Consider the following 19,377-nt stretch of genomic DNA (forward strand, 5'->3'; position numbering starts at 1 on the left):
TTTCCTAAATTGTCACTACAGGAGTTGTCAAGGGCCCTTAAGTTAGTTGGCCAATTTAAATGTGCATGGTCTTGTGACCCTTTGAAAGTGGTCATAAGGTTAACTGACCTTATGTCCGTTGACCTTTGGTAACGCCACCATTAAATAATTGCATTGTCATAGGTCCTTGATTCGTATGCATAGTTACAATATACCTAATGGCTAATCTAAATAAAATCAATTGACCTTCTGTACGCTGACCTTATGTCACTTCACCTTCAAATTATTGCATTGTCATCGGTTGTTGTTGTAGCAATAACGACATACCCCGAATTTTTTGGGGAGTGTTATCGATGTTTATGGTCATTTCATTTGTATTCTAAGCCCCGTAACCCGCTGGGGAAACCTGTCATCGATCCTTGATACGGTTGCACGGTTTCAATGAAGCTTATGACCATTTAAAGTGCGAACGTCAAGCTGTGAAGTTGTGTTTTGATTTCTACTGTGCCTTATTTTGTCTTAAATAAATAAATTTGTTTGTTTAAATAATTATTGTGCTAAAAATAAGTGTAAACACGTTGTGTACTGCATTCGCAATTTAAAGTTCTGCTTTTCTTTACTAAAATAAATTGTATCTTAACAAGTAAGGAAGGTTAAGTTCGGGTGTAACCGAACATTACATACTCAGTTGAGAGCTATGGTGACAACATAAGGGAAAATAACCATGTAGGAAAATGAACCGAGGGAAACCCTGGAATGTGTTTGTATGACATGTGTATCAAATGAAAGGCATTAAAGAGTATTTTATGAGGGAGTGGGCCATAGTTCTATAGGTGGACGCCATTTAGGGATATAGCCATAAAGGTGGATCAGGGTTGACTCTAGAATGCGTTTGTACGATATGGGTATCAAATGAAAGGTATTAATGAGTATTTTAAAAGGGAGTGGACCTAAGTTCTATAGATGGACGCCTTTTCGAGATATCGCCGTAAAGATGGACCAGGGGTAACTCTAGAATGCGTTTGTACGATATGGGTATCAAATGAAAGGTGTTAATGAGCATTTTAAAAGGGAGTAATACTTAGTTCCATAGGTGGACGCCGTTTCGAGATATCGCCATAAAGGTGGACCAGGGGTGACGCTAGAATTTGTTTGTGCAATATGGGTATCAAACGAAAGGAGTTAATGAGTATTTTAAGAGGGAGTGGGCCAAGTTCTATAGATGGACGCCGCCTTTTCGAGATATCGCCGTAAAGATGGACCAGGGGTAACTCTAGAATGCGTTTGTGCAATATGGGTATCAAATGAAAGGTATTAGTGAGTATTTTAAAAGGGAGTGGACCTAAGTTCTATAGATGGACGCCTTTTCGAGATATCGCCGTAAAGATGGACCAGGGGTAACTCTAGAATGCGTTTGTACGATATGGGTATCAAACGAAAGGAGTTAATGAGTATTTTAAGAGGGAGTGGGCCTTAGGTCTATAGGTGGACGCCGTTTCGAGATATCGCCATAAAGGTGGGCCAGGGGTGACGCTAGAATTTGTTTGTGCAATATGGGTATCAAATGAAAGGTATTAGTGAGTATTTTAAAAGGGAGTGGACCTAAGTTCTATAGATGGACGCCTTTTCGAGATATCGCCGTAAAGATGGACCAGGGGTAACTCTAGAATGCGTTTGTACGATATGGGTATCAAACGAAAGGAGTTAATGAGTATTTTAAGAGGGAGTGGGCCTAAGTTCTATAGATGGACGCCGCCTTTTCGAGATATCGCCGTAAAGATGGACCAGGGGTAACTCTAGAATGCGTTTGTACGATATGGGTATCAAATGAAAGGTGTTAATGAGCATTTTAAAAGGGAGTAATCCTTAGTTCCATAGGTGGACGCCGTTTCGAGATATCGCCATAAAGGTGGACCAGGGGTGACGCTAAAATTTGTTTGTGCAGTATGGGTATTAAATGAAAGGTATTAATGAGTATTTTAAAAGGGAGTGGACCTAAGTTCTATAGATGGACGCCTTTTCGAGATATCGCCGTAAAGATGGACCACGGGTAACTCTAGAATGCGTTTGTACGATATGGGTATCAAACGAAAGGAGTTAATGAGTATTTTAAGAGGGAGTGGGCCTTAGTTCTATAGGTGGACGCCGTTTCGAGATATCGCCATAAAGGTGGGCCAGGGGTAACTCTAGAATTCGTTTGTGCAATATGGGTATCAAACGAAAGGAGTTAATGAGTATTTTAAGAGGGAGTGGGCCTTTCTGGACCAGGGGTGACTCTAGACTTTGTTTGTACGATATGGGTATCAAATGAAAGGTGTTAATGAGTATTTTTAAAAGGGAGTGGGCCTTCGTTCTATAGGTGTTCGCCTTTTCGAAATATCGCCATAAAGGTGGACCAGGGGTGACCCTAGAGTGAGTTTGTACGATATGGGTATCAAATTAAAGGTATTAATGAGAGTTTTAAAAGAGAGTGGTGGTAGTTGTATATGTGAAGGCGTTTTCCAGATATCGACCAAAATGTTGACCAGGGTGACCCAGAACATCATCTGTTGTATACCGCTAATTTATTTATATATGTAATACCTGCCAAGATTTTAAGGGTTTTTTATTTCGCCCTGCAGAACTTTTTCATTTTCTTCTACTTAATATGGTAGGTGTCACAACCATTTTATAAAGTTTTTTCTAAAGTTATATTTCGCGTCAATAAAACAATCCAATTACCTTACCATATTTCATCCCTTTTTTCGTATTTGGTATAGAATTATGGCATTTTTTTCATTTTTCGTAATTTTCGATATCGAAAAAGTGGGCGTGGTCATAGTCGGATTTAGTTCATTTTTCATACCAAGATAAAGTGAGTTCAGATAAGTACGTGAACTGAGTTTAGTAAAGATATATCGATTTTTGCTCAAGTTATCGTGTTAACGGCCATGCGGAAGGGCAGACGGACGACTGTGTATAAAAACTGGGCGTGACATCAACCGATTTCGCCCATTTTCACAGAAAACAGTTAACGCCATAAAATATATGCCCCTACCAAATTTCAAAAGGATTGGTTAATTTTTGTTTGACTTATGGCGTTAAAAGTATCCTAGACAAATTAAATGAAAAAAGGCGGAGCCACGCCCATTTTTAAATTTTCTTTTGTTTTTGTATTTTGTTGCACCATATCATTACTGGAGTTGAATCTTGACATAATTTACATACATACTGTAAAGATATTAAATTTTTTGTTAAAATTTTACTTTAAAAAAATTTTTTTTTTAAAAGTGGGCGTGGTCCTTCTCCGATTTTGCTAATTTTTATTAAGCGTATATATAGTAATAAGAGTAACGTTCGTGCCAAATTTCATCATGATATCTTCAACGACTGCCAAATTACAGCTTGCAAAATTTTAAATTACCTTCTTTTAAAAGTGGGCGGTGCCACGCCCATTGTCCAAAATTTTACTAATTTTCTATTTTGCGTCATAAGTTCAACTCATCTACCAAATTTCGTCGCTTTATCGGTCTTTTGTAATGAATTATCGCACTTTTTCGGTTTTTCGAAATTTTCGATATCGAAAAAGTGGGCGTGGTTATAGTCCGATATCGTTCATTTTAAATAGCGATCTGAGATGAGTGCTCAGGAACCTACATACCAAATTTCATCAAGATACCTCAAAATTTACTCAAGTTATCGTGTTAACGGACGGACGGACGGACGGACGGACGGACATGGCTCAATCAAATTTTTTTTCGATCCTGATTATTTTGATATATGAAAGTCTATATCTATCTCGATTCCTTTATATATGTACAACCAACCGTTATCCAATCAAACTTAATATACTCTGTGAGCTCTGCTCAACTGAGTATAAAAATAATTGATAAAGTGTGTATATCCATACATACATACATATTTGCCGAGTCACTTTGCATATTTGTTGTTGCATTTGATTGGCATTTACATATTTTCAGTTTTCAATTGTTATTTGCTCGTGCACATTTACTTCATTTTCTTTTCACTGCCACAGCTGTTTGCATTGTGTGTTGTTAAGCGTCAGTTAATAGCGATCTTAAACTGCACATACAGTGATCTTCAAACTGCTCAAACAGTGATTTTCTTACTGTGATCTCCAAACTATTTTCACTGCCTCCGTCTGTTTAATCAATTTTACTTTAACTTATAATGTCTTGCAATTTTGTTAACTGCCAATTGAAAGGTGATACCGAGCGTTTCGTGTCGTGCTGGCTTTGTGATGAGCTTGTCATATGAAGTGCGCTAGTTTGACAGCAAGGGTGTGTGATGCGATCAACGATAACAAGGGTGTGCGTTGGTCGTGCTTGAAATGCAGATCCACCGAAGTGGATCTTTTTAAGCTTTTCAAACATACCCGAAACGCATTCTCCGAAATCGGTAAGGAACTTTCTACATTAGGGGATAAATTCAAGTATTATGAAAACTTGTTTAAAACTTTCAAATGTATTACCGATTCAGCTGTTAATGCTAACAGCGACAGTCGTGACAGCAAACGAAAACGAACTGATGTCTCGGCTGGCGTATTGACCCTAGACCCCGTTCAAAACATCCAGAACCCAATCGTTCCTACACCTAGCACGATAGAATTAATAAACTTAGCATCTCCAAGTCCTCTTACAGTAGAGCCTTCAACATCAAAGGCACCTTCAACAAAACTAGCAGCTAGAAAAAATATTGAACCTGCAAACCGTTCTCAGGCGACTGAGCCTGGAACTAGGAAGTTGGTTGTAGTCCCTCCTAAAAAATCGATATTCGTGTCAAGATTCGACAGGGATACTACTGAGGAGGATCTGAAATCGTATATCTTCTCAAAAAGGAAAACCCATGACGTAACAATTCGGAAATTTAATTTTAGTTATGAAAGAAACGTATCTTCCTTTAGATTAGATGTACATATTGATCATTTTGACACTATCTTGAGTAACGATTTTTGGCCCTCTGGGGCACTTGTGCGGGAATTTGAATATAGGCGGAATAAGAGTGTTCCAAACTTGGCAAAGATCCCTGTTAATAACACTGAGTCAAAAAACTGAACGAAAAATCTGCTTTAGATATACTTTACCAAAATGTTAGAGGCTTAAACACCAAGTTAACAGAACTATTTTTAAAATCATTTAACTCAAGCTACGATATAATTGCTTTAACCGAAACCTGGCTGAAACCTCATGTTTTTAACTCAGAGATCCTCTGTAATGACTACCATATATATCGAAATGACCGCCTGAACAGGGTTGGAGGTGGGGTTCTGCTTGCTGTACACTCTTCAATACCATCTGAAGAGATTTGCGTAACCGCCACCGATACAACTGAGTTCTTGTGCATACGCACACAACTAGCAAATATCCACATTTATTTGGCCATCTGTTATATCCCGCCATCTTCTGAACTGTCCGTTTATATGAATCACATTTCCTTGCTAAGAACTGTTAATTCGATGCTAAAGCCTTCCGATTCCATTATTGCCTTGGGTGACTTCAATATGCCACACATATCATGGTGCATCTCTGACTTTAATATCGTACCAGTTTCGTCAAAGTCTTCCAACAATGAATTTCTAGACGGAATGTCTGAGCTGTGCCTTCAACAAATCAACATCCAATCGAATAAATTCGGAAGAGTGTTGGATTTAGCCTTTGTGGATGATGAATCTAAATATTCCATTAGTCGATGCGAACCCATTATTGAACCTGAAGATGCTTACCACCCTTCCCTCAAAATAGTTTACGAAGTTGTAAATTATGCTTGTAACAGCGGAAATAAACGATACGACTCCAGTTATCGCTTCGACTTTGCGAAGGCCAATTTTAAAAAATTAAATCGTGATCTATCTCGAATAGTGTGGCCAACATTTAATGCTGATGTGGAGCAAAGCGTTTCTCACTTTTACAATACCATTTACTGTCTTTTTGAAAAATACGTACCTAAGCGGATTTGTGTACTTTCCGATACAAGCCAAGTATGGTTCACTAAAGAGCTGAAAATTTTAAAGAATAAAAAGTATCGATCTTTCAAGCTGTTCAAAAAGACGGGTTTACATAACCATTACTTACAGTACTCGATTCTACGCTGCAAGTATTTTCAATTGAACAAAAAGTGTTACAAAGCTTATCTTTGTAAAATGAAAAGAAATATAACTTGCAACCCGAAGGCATTTTACGGATTCGTAAACTCTAAACGCAGGGTGAAAGGGTTTCCATCATCCATGAAATTCCAAGATAATATTTCCAGCGATGATCAAGAGATCGCCGACTTCTTTGCGAAATTTTTCAAATCAAATTACTCTATTGAGACCAACGTTCCACCTAATGAATACCCATACCATATTGATTCATGTTATTCAATCAGAGCTCCATTTATATCTTCAGAAGATGTATTATCTTATTTAAAAACTTTAAAAGTATCATATTCATACGGCCCCGACAGGATCCCGACACACTTTCTTAAAAAATGTTCCGCAAACATCTATCAGCCGCTAACAGATTTATTTAATTTATCTTTAATTTATGGTGTTTTCCCAACAATATGGAAGGAATCTTTTCTTATTCCGCTTCATAAAAATGGAAGCAGGTCTTCAATAGAAAACTACCGGGGCATAGCAAAGTTATCCGCTATCCCAAAGTTATTTGAGGCTATTGTTACCCACCACCTAACATTCCCTATTTCCCCCATAATTGCAAGCTCGCAGCATGGGTTCTGTAAGGGCAAATCACCTATCACCAATTTACTAGAATTTACCACCCACGTTTCTAATGGATTTAGAAAAGGCCTTCACACTGATGTAATTTACACCGATTTCAGTAAAGCTTTCGACAAAGTATCACACCCATTACTTATTCATAAGCTCAGTCAACTCGGTCTTCAACCCCGTCTTATATGTTGGATTTCTTCGTATCTTGGTTATCGTACGCAAAAATAATCTTTAAAAATACACTTTCTGGGGTCATCAATGTTTCTTCTGGTGTTCCTCAGGGCAGCCATCTTGGTCCGATTCTGTTCTTGTTGTTCATAAACGATATATCTGGTACAATTAAATACTCAAAAATCTTGATGTACGCAGACGATGTAAAACTTTTCAAATCATGTGCCTCGGTTGAGGAACATTCCTTGCTTCAAATGGATTTAAATCACTTGGTTACCTGGTGCAATGTAAATTATATGCCGCTCAATCTCAAAAAATGTAAATTCATGTGTTTTTATCGGAGAGTTTCGCCACCAGCTTCATATACAATTAACAACTATAGTCTAGAAACTGTAAATAATTTTATTGACTTGGGAGTCATGATGGATTCCAAACTTCGTTTCAATCTTCATATTAATGCTACAGTGAATAAAGGCAAAGGTGTTTTTGCATTTGTTAAACGGTGGTCAAAAGAATTTAACGACCCTTACATAACTAAAGCACTTTTTACAACATTAGTTAGGCCAATATTAGAATACGGCTCGATAATTTGGAATCCGCGTTATCAAGTCCATGCAGACAGTCTCGAATCAATACAAAAACAATTTTTACTATTTGCCTTAAGAAATTTCCAATGGGACTCTTTAACTAATCTTCCACCTTATACTAATCGATTAAAGCTTATCAATCTTCCAACTCTTGCTAGTCGAAGGGAAATGCTTGGTGTGATATTTATGACAAAACTTTTAAATGGATCAATTTCGAGCCCATTCCTTCTGAATGAAGTGAACTTTTGCGTTCCCTCTCGGACATCGAGACACTTCAAACCTCTTCTGCTGAAACAATGTAGAACGAATTTCGAACAAAATGAACCTTTTCGGCGTTTATGCCAAGATTATAACTCTCACTCAAACACATTTGATAGCTCGGACTCCCTTTTTTCTATAAAAGAGATTGTTCTCACCTCTCTAAATTAATGTATAATACGTTTGCTTCTGTTCTCTTTAAGTATTACGCTTGGCTGATGAAATTTCTTCTGTAGCTGAGCAGTCTCAGATCGTGACGCTTGACAAACCGCTGCCCATCAAAGACTCGGCAAAATAAAAAAAAAAAAAAAAAAAAAAAAAAAAAAAAAAGTTATTATATATATATATAAATCGATCGCGTGAACAGGATTAGCCTGGTTTCATTGGGCCACTTGAGGGCAGCGCGCTGCCACAACGTCCATTAACAAAAAAAAAAAAAAAAAAAAAAAAAGTGGTTATACGGTCCATTGACTGTATGTCTCGTGAGGTTATGTCCCTCCACCATCAAATTATTGCATTGTCATTGATGCTTAACACGTGTGCAAAGTTTCTAATTAATCAAGCTTCTGGAAGTTGGTGAAAATTATGCTTAAGTATTCCGTTACATACTCACATATGTACACACAGTGGAGGATCCACAGGGGGGAGAGGGGGGGGGGGACTTCCGGGTAGAGGAACATCAAAAAATAGACGGACGAATAAACCGATGTATTGACGAGCATTGCTATCATAAACTTTTTATACTCAGCTGAGAAGAGCTCACAGAGTATATTAACTTTGTTCGCATAATGGCAGTCCGTAATGGCATAAACTAATCGAGATAGATATAGACTTCCATATATCAAAATTATCTGGGCGAAAAATAAATTAATTTAGCCATGTCCGTCCGTCTGTCCGTAAACACGATAACTTGAGTAAATTTTGAGGTATCTTGATGAAATTTGGTATGCAGGTTTCTGGGCGCACATCTCAGATTGCTATTTAAAACGAACGAAATCGGACTACAACCACGCTCACTTTTTCGATATCGAAAATTTCGAAACACCGAAAAAGTGCGATAATTCTTTACCAAAGACGGATAAAGCGACGAACCTTGGTAACTGCATTGACCTTATGACGCAAAATATAAAATTAGTAAAATTCTGGGCAATGGGCGTGGCACCGCCCTTTTAAAAGAAGATAATTTAAAAGTTTTGCGAGCTGTAATTTGGCAGTCGTTGAAGATATCATGATGAAATTTGGCAGGCACGTTACTCCTATTGCTATATATGTGCTAAATAAAAATTAGCAATATCGGATGACGAACACGCCCACTTTAAACAAAAAAATGTTTAAGTAAAATTTTAACAACAAATGTAATATCCTTACAGTATATACGTAAATTATGTCAAAATTCAACTCCAGTAATGATATGGTGCTACAAAATACAATAATAAAAGAAAATTTCAAAATGGGCGTGGCTCCGCCCTTTTTCATTTAATTCGTCTAGAATACTTTTAATGCCATAAATCGAACAAAAATTTACCAATCCTTTTGAAATTTGGTGGAGGCATAGCTTTTATGGCGCTAACTGTTGTCTGTGAAAATGGGCGAAATCGGTTGAAACCACGCCCAGTTTTTATACACAGTGGACTTTCTGTCCTTCCGCTCAGCCGTTAACACGATAACTTTAGCAAAAATCGATATATCTTTACTAAAATTATTTCACGTACTTATCTGAACTCACTTTATCTTGTATAAAAAATGGCCGAAATCCGACTATGACCACACCCACTTTTCCGATATCGAAAATTACGAATAATGAAAAAAAAATCATAATTCTATACCAAATATGAAAAAAGGGATGAAACATAGTAATTTGATTGGTTTATTGACGCAAAATATAACTTTAGAAAATACTTTGTAAAATGAGTGTGACACCTACCATATTAAGTAGAATGAAATGAAAAAGTTCGGCAGGGCGAAATCAAAATCCATTGGAATCTTGGCCGGAATACTATTCGTGATATTACATATACAAATAAATTAGCGGAACCCGACAGATGATGTTCTGGGTCACCCTGGTCCACATTTTGGTCGATATCTCGAAAACGCCTTCACATATACAACTAAGGACCACTTCCTTTTAAAACCCTCATTAATACCTTTAATTTGATACCCATATCGTACAAACACATTCTAGAGTCCCCCTGGTCAACCTTTACGACGATATCTCGAAAAGGCGCCCACCTATAGAACTAAGGCCCTTTTCCTTTTAAAATACTCTTTAATACCTTCCATTTGAAACCCTTGTCATACAAACACATTGCACGGTTACCCTTGGTTCATTTTGCTAAATGGTGATTTTCCCTTATTTTGTCTCCAAAGCTCTCAGCTGAGTATGTAATGTTCGGTTACATCCGAACTTAGCCTTCCTTACTTGTTTTCAGTTGATTTAAGTACGATGTCAAAAAAATCGTTGTGCGCTACCACCGATCAGGTCGATAATGGCTACCTGAAAATGTTTTTTTTTTCGTGAAGGAATGTAGAACAAAGGATGGGCTATAACAATAATAAATTTATGTATCATTAATAAATTGTATGAAAGGAAACTATTTGTTTAAACTACGAATCGGGAAGTTACTTTTGATAACACAAAAATATGTATATATTAAAACTATAATTTCTTTTATACGATTTATGTATGGATCATTTACAATATAAATTTCAGGTTTATTATTTTTCTTTTTAAATGTATAGGGCATACGATACTAAAGTAATTTCTTATTTTCTCATAAAATATCATTACTTGAAAAGTGCTTAATTTAAAGTGCTTATAATTCTAAGTTAGGTTGGGCTCATAATTCTTATTTTCAATAAATTTTCAATTTATTATTTATACAAAAATTCAATAAATTTTTTATGTTAATATATTAACGCTTAATTGAATAATAGTGTATAAGAAAATTTAAATTAAAAAATCTGTAACAAATTGATGACAGGAAATATTAATTTTTCGAATCAAACATACATACATTGAACTCAAAATTTATTGCAGAAACACATTTTAAAAATGCTTTCAAAGCTCAATAAAAAATATGGAGCCGCATAATATGCACTGATCAATATATGTATTTAAAAAAAAATTGTAGGAAATCCACACACACATACCTATGAATTGATATGGAAGGAGAACAAAACCAGAAAAATGGGTAATTTAATGTGCGCCACACCCATTTAATTACGCACAACATACAACGTAATAATCCACTTGAAACCCACTTAAAACAATAAATTAGTGGCAACATAAAAACAAAACTAGCAACAGGAGAAAATAAATGCCTAAGAAGGGATATAAATGTAGATAAAAGAGATACAAATAAATAAATAGTATTAAGAGTGTATAAACAACCGAATGTGAATAGAATAATAGATTGTGCTGAAAGAAAATGTCAAAGTGCAACTCGGATGAACTAGGAGAGACCTAGAAAACCGGCTGAATGCCAAACGCAACAAATTTTTTTCACATAAAAATCAAATATATTTCCACAAATATATCCTGTGCAGATATGTTGGTATATATTTGTAATTAGAAGTGCAGGTATACAGGGTTCTTCAAAAGTTTACTGCAGCTAAGCCAACTATATGTGAACTTCCTCTTTACTAGTATGAAACCAAATCAACTAGTTGGCCGGCTGGCTGACTTATGCTCCGCATAAGTAACTGTTTTTTTTTTTTTTACTGAGATGTTATTGCCAGACTTTGGACAGTTATAATCTAGTTTAAAACAAACAAGTTGATTTTTAAATTATGGTAATGAATATCGCTTGGAATCGTGGTTTATTATTGTTTAGAATTTATATCCGCGATAATTCTGCACCTTCTGTTATCGTCGAATAAAAGATAACTCAAATATTCAGTATAGCAAAATGTTCTTTATTTACAACACTTCTATTAATGTAAGAAGTACTTCACAATTATATTACTCGCATACTTCACTTACAAGGTATACAAATCAAACGGATTGACTATTCCTTAGCTTGCGCTGCTTTTTTCTCTCAGTTGCCTTGTTCGCCTGTTTCTCCCAAAGTTTAAACAATTCACAAGCAGCCTCTCGAATAGTTGCTTACTTATTTCTTGTTGCTGCATCTCATATTTGATCTGGCCATCATATTTACTATTGCCTTTTAGGAATATGTATGTAAATGCCTGAGTAATATACGATCGTTATTACTGGTTTTCATTTCATACGCTTGTCTTGTTGTTGTTGTTGTCCTGCATTAATTACTAGCAACATTATGACAAAACTGCTAATATTATTACATTATATTATCGACTCACATGGTTGAGGTTATGGGTACGTTCCATAATTTCTCTAAATCTGAACGCTGTATTAGCCAAATCTTATTTTAATCTTTTTTGAACTATTTTAATATCAGCCAAGCAGGTCGAGATGTAAACTAGTATTTTTTCCTGCAAAGTTGTTATGGGGATGGTTGAGTTTATCCATAAATAAAATAATTTTCAAGAAAGTTTCCGGCAGACTTTGTTCTGCCCGAAAATCGGTTTGCCTTCATTTAAAAAGTCAGCCTCGCTTCCGTTCTGCACTCTCCTTCCATTTCTCTTCCATTTGTCTTCCTCATACATGAAATCTCTATACTATGGGTTCAAGCGCGGGGCTGTAAAGTGTCGAAGATTATGTGTAGGTCTTACAACCTTAGACTAACAAAGTTGCTTCTATCATTAAAAAGAGAGGACTGTAAACTCATGACGAGTATTCTGGCTGGACACTGCCTTCTGGCTTCACATGCCTTCAAATTAGGCTTGGTCAGTGATAGCAGATGTAGGAAGTGCGGGTTGGGGGAGGAAACGTTCGAGCAGGTTCTGTGCTCGTGCCCTGCACTTGCCAGGCTAAGATTCCAGCTATTAGGAGTGATACAGCTGTCAGATCTAGAAGCAGCAAGTGGCTTACGTCCTAGGAAGCTTCTAGTATTTGCCAAGAGGACAGAGTTATTTTATAACATAGGTCCTGGTTTTTGATAAGGTTTTTCAGTTTGGTCGTCAAAACAAACTTCTGGTAATACTACGGACTCAATCAGTCTATGTGAGGTCCTCATGGACCGGGCAGTTCAACCTAACCTAACCTAGGGCAGGTACAATTTTTAAAATCGCATTCATTTTTATATATGTTTGTATAAAATATAGATAGGTAATTAAGACCTTATCCTGCCCAATAATTGTCCTTCCTTGGAATTTGTCACATCGTATTTTCTGCGAAAAAAAAACTTCATCTTGCTTCTTTCTCCTCCTATCCATGTTTGATTACTGGTTTTCCTTCAAATCTTCTCGCTGCCATTTTATCGATATTTTGGTTCATTTACTCCCACTCCCAAATGCGAGCTGCAGGAAGAAACAACTGAACACGTTTCTGCACTCGCGATGTTAAGGCTCCAGATACTGGGGCTGCAGAGTTGCCAGATTTACTCCCACTCTCACTCCCACTGAGCGGAACAATTGACAGAAAACCATTATTAGTGCCGCTATAAAACTTCTATTATTTGGCAAGAGGAGGGAGTTATTCAATGACTTAAGTCCTAGTAAGAGTTTTTTCCGTTCGGTCGTCAAACAAATTCTGGTAAAACTAAGGACACATTCAGTCTATGTGAGGTCTTGCTTTGCAAGTTCAACCTAACTTAACCTAGCAGACCACCCATTGTGCCCCCTCCTAAGTACTACTTTCGCTATGATAGTGGCAACAAAATTCAATTAATTGAAAGTACTTCGAAAATATGTCGCCTTAAATATTCAGCTATCCCAATAATTTTTTCACACCCTGTAAAAAAACTAGCTTCGATATTACAGGAGCGACTAACCAAAACCCAAAAAACCGAAAAAATCCACTTAACAAAATTTATGGCATTTCCGGCTGCATGGGAAAGCGAACGATTAATGAGCGATAAGAATGTAGCGTTAAATGTGAGTGGATAAGGGCAAAGGTGTAGGCAAAATAAGAAATAAAATATGTACATAGAGAAAATCCAAAATTTCAGCAGGGGGAAATGTACTCACATACATTCATACACAATCTTAGTAAGTACACCTCTAAGGTGAAGGTGTAAGCCGAAAGAGTAATAATTATATTTTATTGGACATTTATTGCTTGCGCTGCGGTGTGGCCATCGCTAAGCTGAGAGGATTGTTCGCAAAACATTTTAATCAAGTGTGCGATGGCCAACAACAACAATAACATAGCGATCCTGACAATACTAAGTTTTTGTCAGTTTAGATAAATATAAACCAACAGTAGAATAAATATGTTAAACAGAGAGGAAATTTTAAGGTGTGGCTGGAGGCATTCGCATTTGTTCGTTTTCGTGTAGGAGAGCGCATAAAAACGCGCAGGATTTCACCTAAGCACTATTTATTTATGATCCAAAATAACGCGAACGCCGCTAAAGAATCAACCTGTGAGCAGCTGTTAAAAGTGCCACTTTCCTATTAATTAGTGCAAGGGAATTTTAGTCTTAATCAAATATGCTTTGTAACATAACCAAAAAAAATGTAAGCTTATAGCCTGTCACATCCATCATATTTTTGATATTTCGTTTTGTTCTCAGACGTTTCAAACTCCGGCAGATGTCAAAGCTGATAAGCCGGAAAAGCTGGCAGAATGAAATAAACCTAAGATAGGTGCAATTTGTTTTAAAAAAAATTATATCTCTGTTTAACCTAAGTCCCCACACTGCGAACCAACTGGCCTGATTAGTTCGCTTTGAAAAAATGCTTCAAATGAAGATAGCACGAAAACCTGTTTAGGGTACGCGGTTGTGTTCTTTACGTCAGGATAGAAGGGCGCACTTAGAGGTCGCAATACTTGAAATAAGATGGCTACCTATCAGGCGATTTCTTTATCTCAAAGCTGTTTCAAGTGAGATGTTAACGTTCTTAACATTGGTGATGTAATTTTTGTTTTTGGAATAGTTTATAGGAGCCAAGGGTGAGGTTTATGCATCGTGAGAGGGCAGGTGTGGTCAAGGAGAAGACCAAGTCTTTGAGATCATCACTTATGTTTCGCTTGGGCTAGATGGTACAGTTTCAAATACAACATACAATTTTCATATTAAAACAATCTCGCAATGAATACGAAAATGAAATGGTCCCTGAAAATAATCCAAAATGCTCCAAGGTAGTTCGAAATGATTAAAAAGTTTTATCAGAATGATCGCGAAAACAACCCTGCAATTATTTGCATTTATTTCCGATATGGCCTGAAACTATTCAGATATAGCTCCGAAATTATCACAGAGATAATCGCGGAATTGAAAAAAAAAAAAAAAAAAAAAAACGAATGGATTCCCCACCGAAACGATTCCCATATAAACTTTAATAAATATCCAAGAATAGTACCAAAAAGCCCCGAAAACTACAGCGAGTAGATTGAGTTGGTTTCCACTGGACAACTTTCTCAACAGCTGAAAAATAAACGCATTAGACCTCCTTCGATGATTGCCGTCGGCATCAGGGACAGGACCGTAAATCTTCAAAAGAACTTTTGTATCTGGCAGTTATCTAGCACTGTGTTCATCTTCTCTCGACACCATCTATGATTCCGAGCCATACATCAGGACAGATTTTGTGAGTGACTTGTAGAGCTTAACTTTTCAATTGCTTACCCAGTCTACATTAGTACTTGTGGGCAAGAGTTACTTTCCGTTTGATTTCTAAGCTGATGTTCTTATCGCTGTTCATGCTGGTTCCCTAATATGCGAAATTCTTTACAGTTTCGAATTCATATCTGTCAAACAGTGACGTGGCTGCTTAGGTGCGAATGGGCCGATTCTTTCTTTGGTGACAGCAAATACTTCGCTTTGTCCTTAACCAAGATCCACTTTTTTTTTGCTTCTTTATCCAATCCAGATATGCACAGCTCACAGCTCGTTTGTTAAGGCCAACAATATCAGTATAATCAGCATACGACAGTAATTGCATTGTATTCAGAATATACCAACACGGTTTAGTTCTACTGAAAGAATTATATTTCTCCTTCATTAGGCAACAGAAATTGCGCTAAAAGGAGGCGACTTGTCTTAAGCCTCCTTTGGTTTCATACAAGAGCTTACTAATATTTTAAATTCACGAAAAGGTAGCAGCATACAAGGAACTGATTTGATATGCCAGGTTTGAAGCCGCACTGATTAGGTCCAATCAGTTCGATGATTTCAGTCAGTCGCAAAATTCGTTTGATAAATTACGCGATATTAATCAAGCTGATTTCGCAGTAGGTGGCGTGGTTTGCGCGAGCACCGTTCTTGCTGATTGAGCAGATTTTAAATCTTGAGGAATGCGCTGATCTGACCATATTTTGCATAAAATTTGTTGCATGCTCTCAACCAACTCTTCGCCTCCTGTTTGAACAACTCGGCGAGTATTCTGCCATTACCCGACGCCTTTTTATATGATCTATATACTAAAAATCATTGTTCTAAGTCTAGTACGCTCAGAGTAATAACGATTTTAAGAACTCGTTATCAAAGAAGGAGGCGAGAGCGCCGACACTACATACCCTTCCATTATTGATTAGACCTCGATCTAAGTGATATTTCTGGTCTTCGTCAAATCGGTACTGAGCTATTTTTCAATATATTTCCAAAGCATTTGTGATCTGTCTATCAAATCCGCCGTGCCATTCTGGGCAGATAAAACGTCCCCTCTTTAACCTTGGCTCTTTATGAATATCGGTTACCAATACGCCACTTTCAGTTCTAAGTAACCTGCTATAGTGGATGAGTCATGTGTCATATCAAGGGAGTCGTGAGTAATTAAAATTCGTTATTTATACTGTAAAGGGCTAAGCTCTTACCTAATTATGCTCAGGATACAGAGCGTCCCTAAACAACGCAAACCATATTTTAAATTGTTCAGCGCAACAACTAGATCATCCCATTGATCCATAAATCATTACTACTGATGGAAATTTACTGGGACTTTCGTCAGAAGATTTTTAATGTAATTGTAATTTCATAAGATAGATAATTGTTGCGGATAGCACTGCACTCATCCAACCCGACTTCCTTGATGAATCCTAGTAGTTCCCTTGGCTGGGGTTTGTATATGCGAGCGCTCTGGTCATGTCGGGCCCGAAACCGTAGCGCTTCGCCTTTAGATTGCCTCGCATGTTCCACCGTCTCTGCTGAAAAATCACAGATCCGACAGTTGTCACTTGATTTTATGCCCAATTTACGCATAGGGCTGTTGAGTCTGCAATTTCATGTAAGAATGCCAATTATAAATCTGAGTTTATTTTTTTGAAAGGTCTCTGATTGCCCCATAGCGATTTGTACTATATACTTCTAACAGTAGCCTAGATTGTCTTAAACTTAGCCGATTTCGCTACTGATCTTCTTTATTCTTGCTCTCTTCTAACAATAAATGCCCCTTAATTTCCTGTTGGACGACTGACAGAAGCGGCTCAGGCCTAATGGGTCGTGCGGTCACTGCCTCTCTTGCCAGGCTATCTGCCCGCTGTTACGTCAAAGCAGTAAGGGGTATAAGTGATTTTGAGATGTTTTGAGAAAAAAACTGTATTTATTAATTGCGGTTATCAACAAATCAAATCAAAGTCCAAACAAAAATGACTTCAACTGAATTAAAATGCAAATAACAAACCGCAACAACATAAACTGCTACTGGACCAAAATGCGGTTAGCAATTGTAATTTCAGAAGGTGTTCAGTTTAGCATATATAAAAAATACAAATTTCTTTTCGTTTTGCTATAGCGTGAAAATTATTTATTGTGATTGAGAAACTGTTATGAAGTATTAAATATTTAACACAAAATGTGGATTAAAAAATATCAGAATGACAATGACTGTTGAAACCAACAAAAGTAGAATCAGCATTAACCTATGCAGCTTTAGATATGACAACTGTCACATTAGGGAGGAGTTAATGTACCACGATTTGAAAAAGAAGTCCAGGAGGTGTGTTGATTGATAGATAATAAGGGTACGCATGATGCCTTCTAAATTGTAGCTTTGCACATTAAAATGCTTTTGTAAGAACTCACTGAAATATTTTGTAACCTTCGACAAAGCCAACTTTATTGAGCAGAGGTATCAAGCTTCGCTGACGACTTTTGGTTATCTTAAAGTTTGCTTTTTTTGGTTTCGCGAGCAAAACGAAATTGAAAGGGATGTTAAAGGGATAAAGTTTGCCTTAAACATGACCCTACAAGGTTCCATAGATATAAACGTTTCAAGTAAATACACGATTAACCAAAGAACGCGCTTCGTATGAACCGAGATGTCTGCGAGCCCTGGAGGTTATTATGGAAATGTTTGGATAGGAAAGTAATCTTCTATATTATTATTCTAAAACACGGCGCTTAGCTAGGCTAAACTACAATAAGTACATAAATGAAATATATATCAAATGAAAGCTTTTCATGAGCATGTTTGCACAAAATTATAAAAATTTAATTTGGTTAATTTCTTCATGAAATATTAGCGTTTAAAGTTTACTTCTTTACCCCTGCATTGTTTTTGTAGAGTCAAATTCTAATTAGCACAAAATCATATGTACTTACATACATACATATTCATTTTATAATGTCCAATTCACAGAAACGCTTTGGTAGCTTCAAAGCGAAAAAAGGCAAGGCGTTTCTTTGTTACCCGATTATCGGTGGTTACATACTACTAATTTTATTCTCAAATTATATAAAACTGCAACAACGCTTTCATTATGATGTATACTGACCAGCTCAGTCTGCACAAGCATTCAACTCAGTTATTTTTTTTGGACTGGATGCTACCGCTTAATCTTCGATTCTGTCAACACATTAAAAATTGGTACATCAGCGACCAATTTTTAAGCAACTACTCGTAAATTAACGCTACCAAACCTCCTTCGTTCAACCTTCGTTATTGTTGTCGTTATTAAAACTTTCCTTCCAGTTTAAACGAGTACACTCAAGTGCTAGCACTGATGACCTGATACGAAACTTTTATTCTCTCTCAATTCGTTTCCAGGAATGGGGCTCGAAATCAGCTGTCTGTTCATTCAATTGTAAACAAACGTTCGTTCGTTGTAAACAAAAGTTCATTCGTTTCCAAGGATAGGGTCTGAAGTCAGATGGCTATAGAGTTGCCTAAAATACGCAAAAAATATTCTCCAAGAAATCCGTTCGGTTTCATTATTTTCAAATAAATCAGCAAGTAAGCTGATAAAAACTTATTAAAATTTATAAAAAAGGTAAAGTTTTGTAGAAATATTTTGTGGTAGATAAGTGAAAAAATATGAAATAATATATTTCAATTGCGTTGCTTTGCTTTGTTGCTCTGGCACCGCCATAAGATAACAATAAGCGGCTAGTCCCTTTTTTCACTTTGATGCGACCAAAACGTTTATGTACATACATATGTATATCCACATACAAAAAAAAACGCAAAAACTGTATAAGAAATTACGAAATTATATCACTTGGTGAAGTATCTGCGCTGTCGTCCGCAAAAGGCTGTTAATTAAACATGTTGCGTTAACCTATACGTATACCTACAATTTATCTCAGCTGTCAAAAATGGAATGTCGCAACGCTCCACAAAAACATAGCCTTTATGCATCCATTTACATCAATGCGAAGACTACGAAGCTGACTTTTATATCAATCGAAAGTTGCTACCAAAACTCGTTTC

General features: G+C 36.7%; 1 long non-coding RNA gene across 2 annotated transcripts in view; it reads right to left on the minus strand.

The window, feature by feature from the left end:
- LOC137234022 (uncharacterized) overlaps positions 1–18,494 on the minus strand; it is a 58,594-nt gene extending 40,100 nt beyond the window's left edge. For both annotated transcript variants that reach the window (XR_010947659.1, XR_010947658.1), the window contains exon 1: positions 18,270–18,494. This is a non-coding gene — a long non-coding RNA (uncharacterized lncRNA). The remainder of the gene's footprint in view (positions 1–18,269) is intronic.
- Positions 18,495–19,377: the final 883 nt, after the last annotated feature.

Source organism: Eurosta solidaginis, chromosome 5 (genome assembly GCF_040869045.1).
Source record: "Eurosta solidaginis isolate ZX-2024a chromosome 5, ASM4086904v1, whole genome shotgun sequence".
Classification (NCBI taxonomy): Eukaryota; Metazoa; Arthropoda; class Insecta; order Diptera; family Tephritidae; genus Eurosta; species Eurosta solidaginis.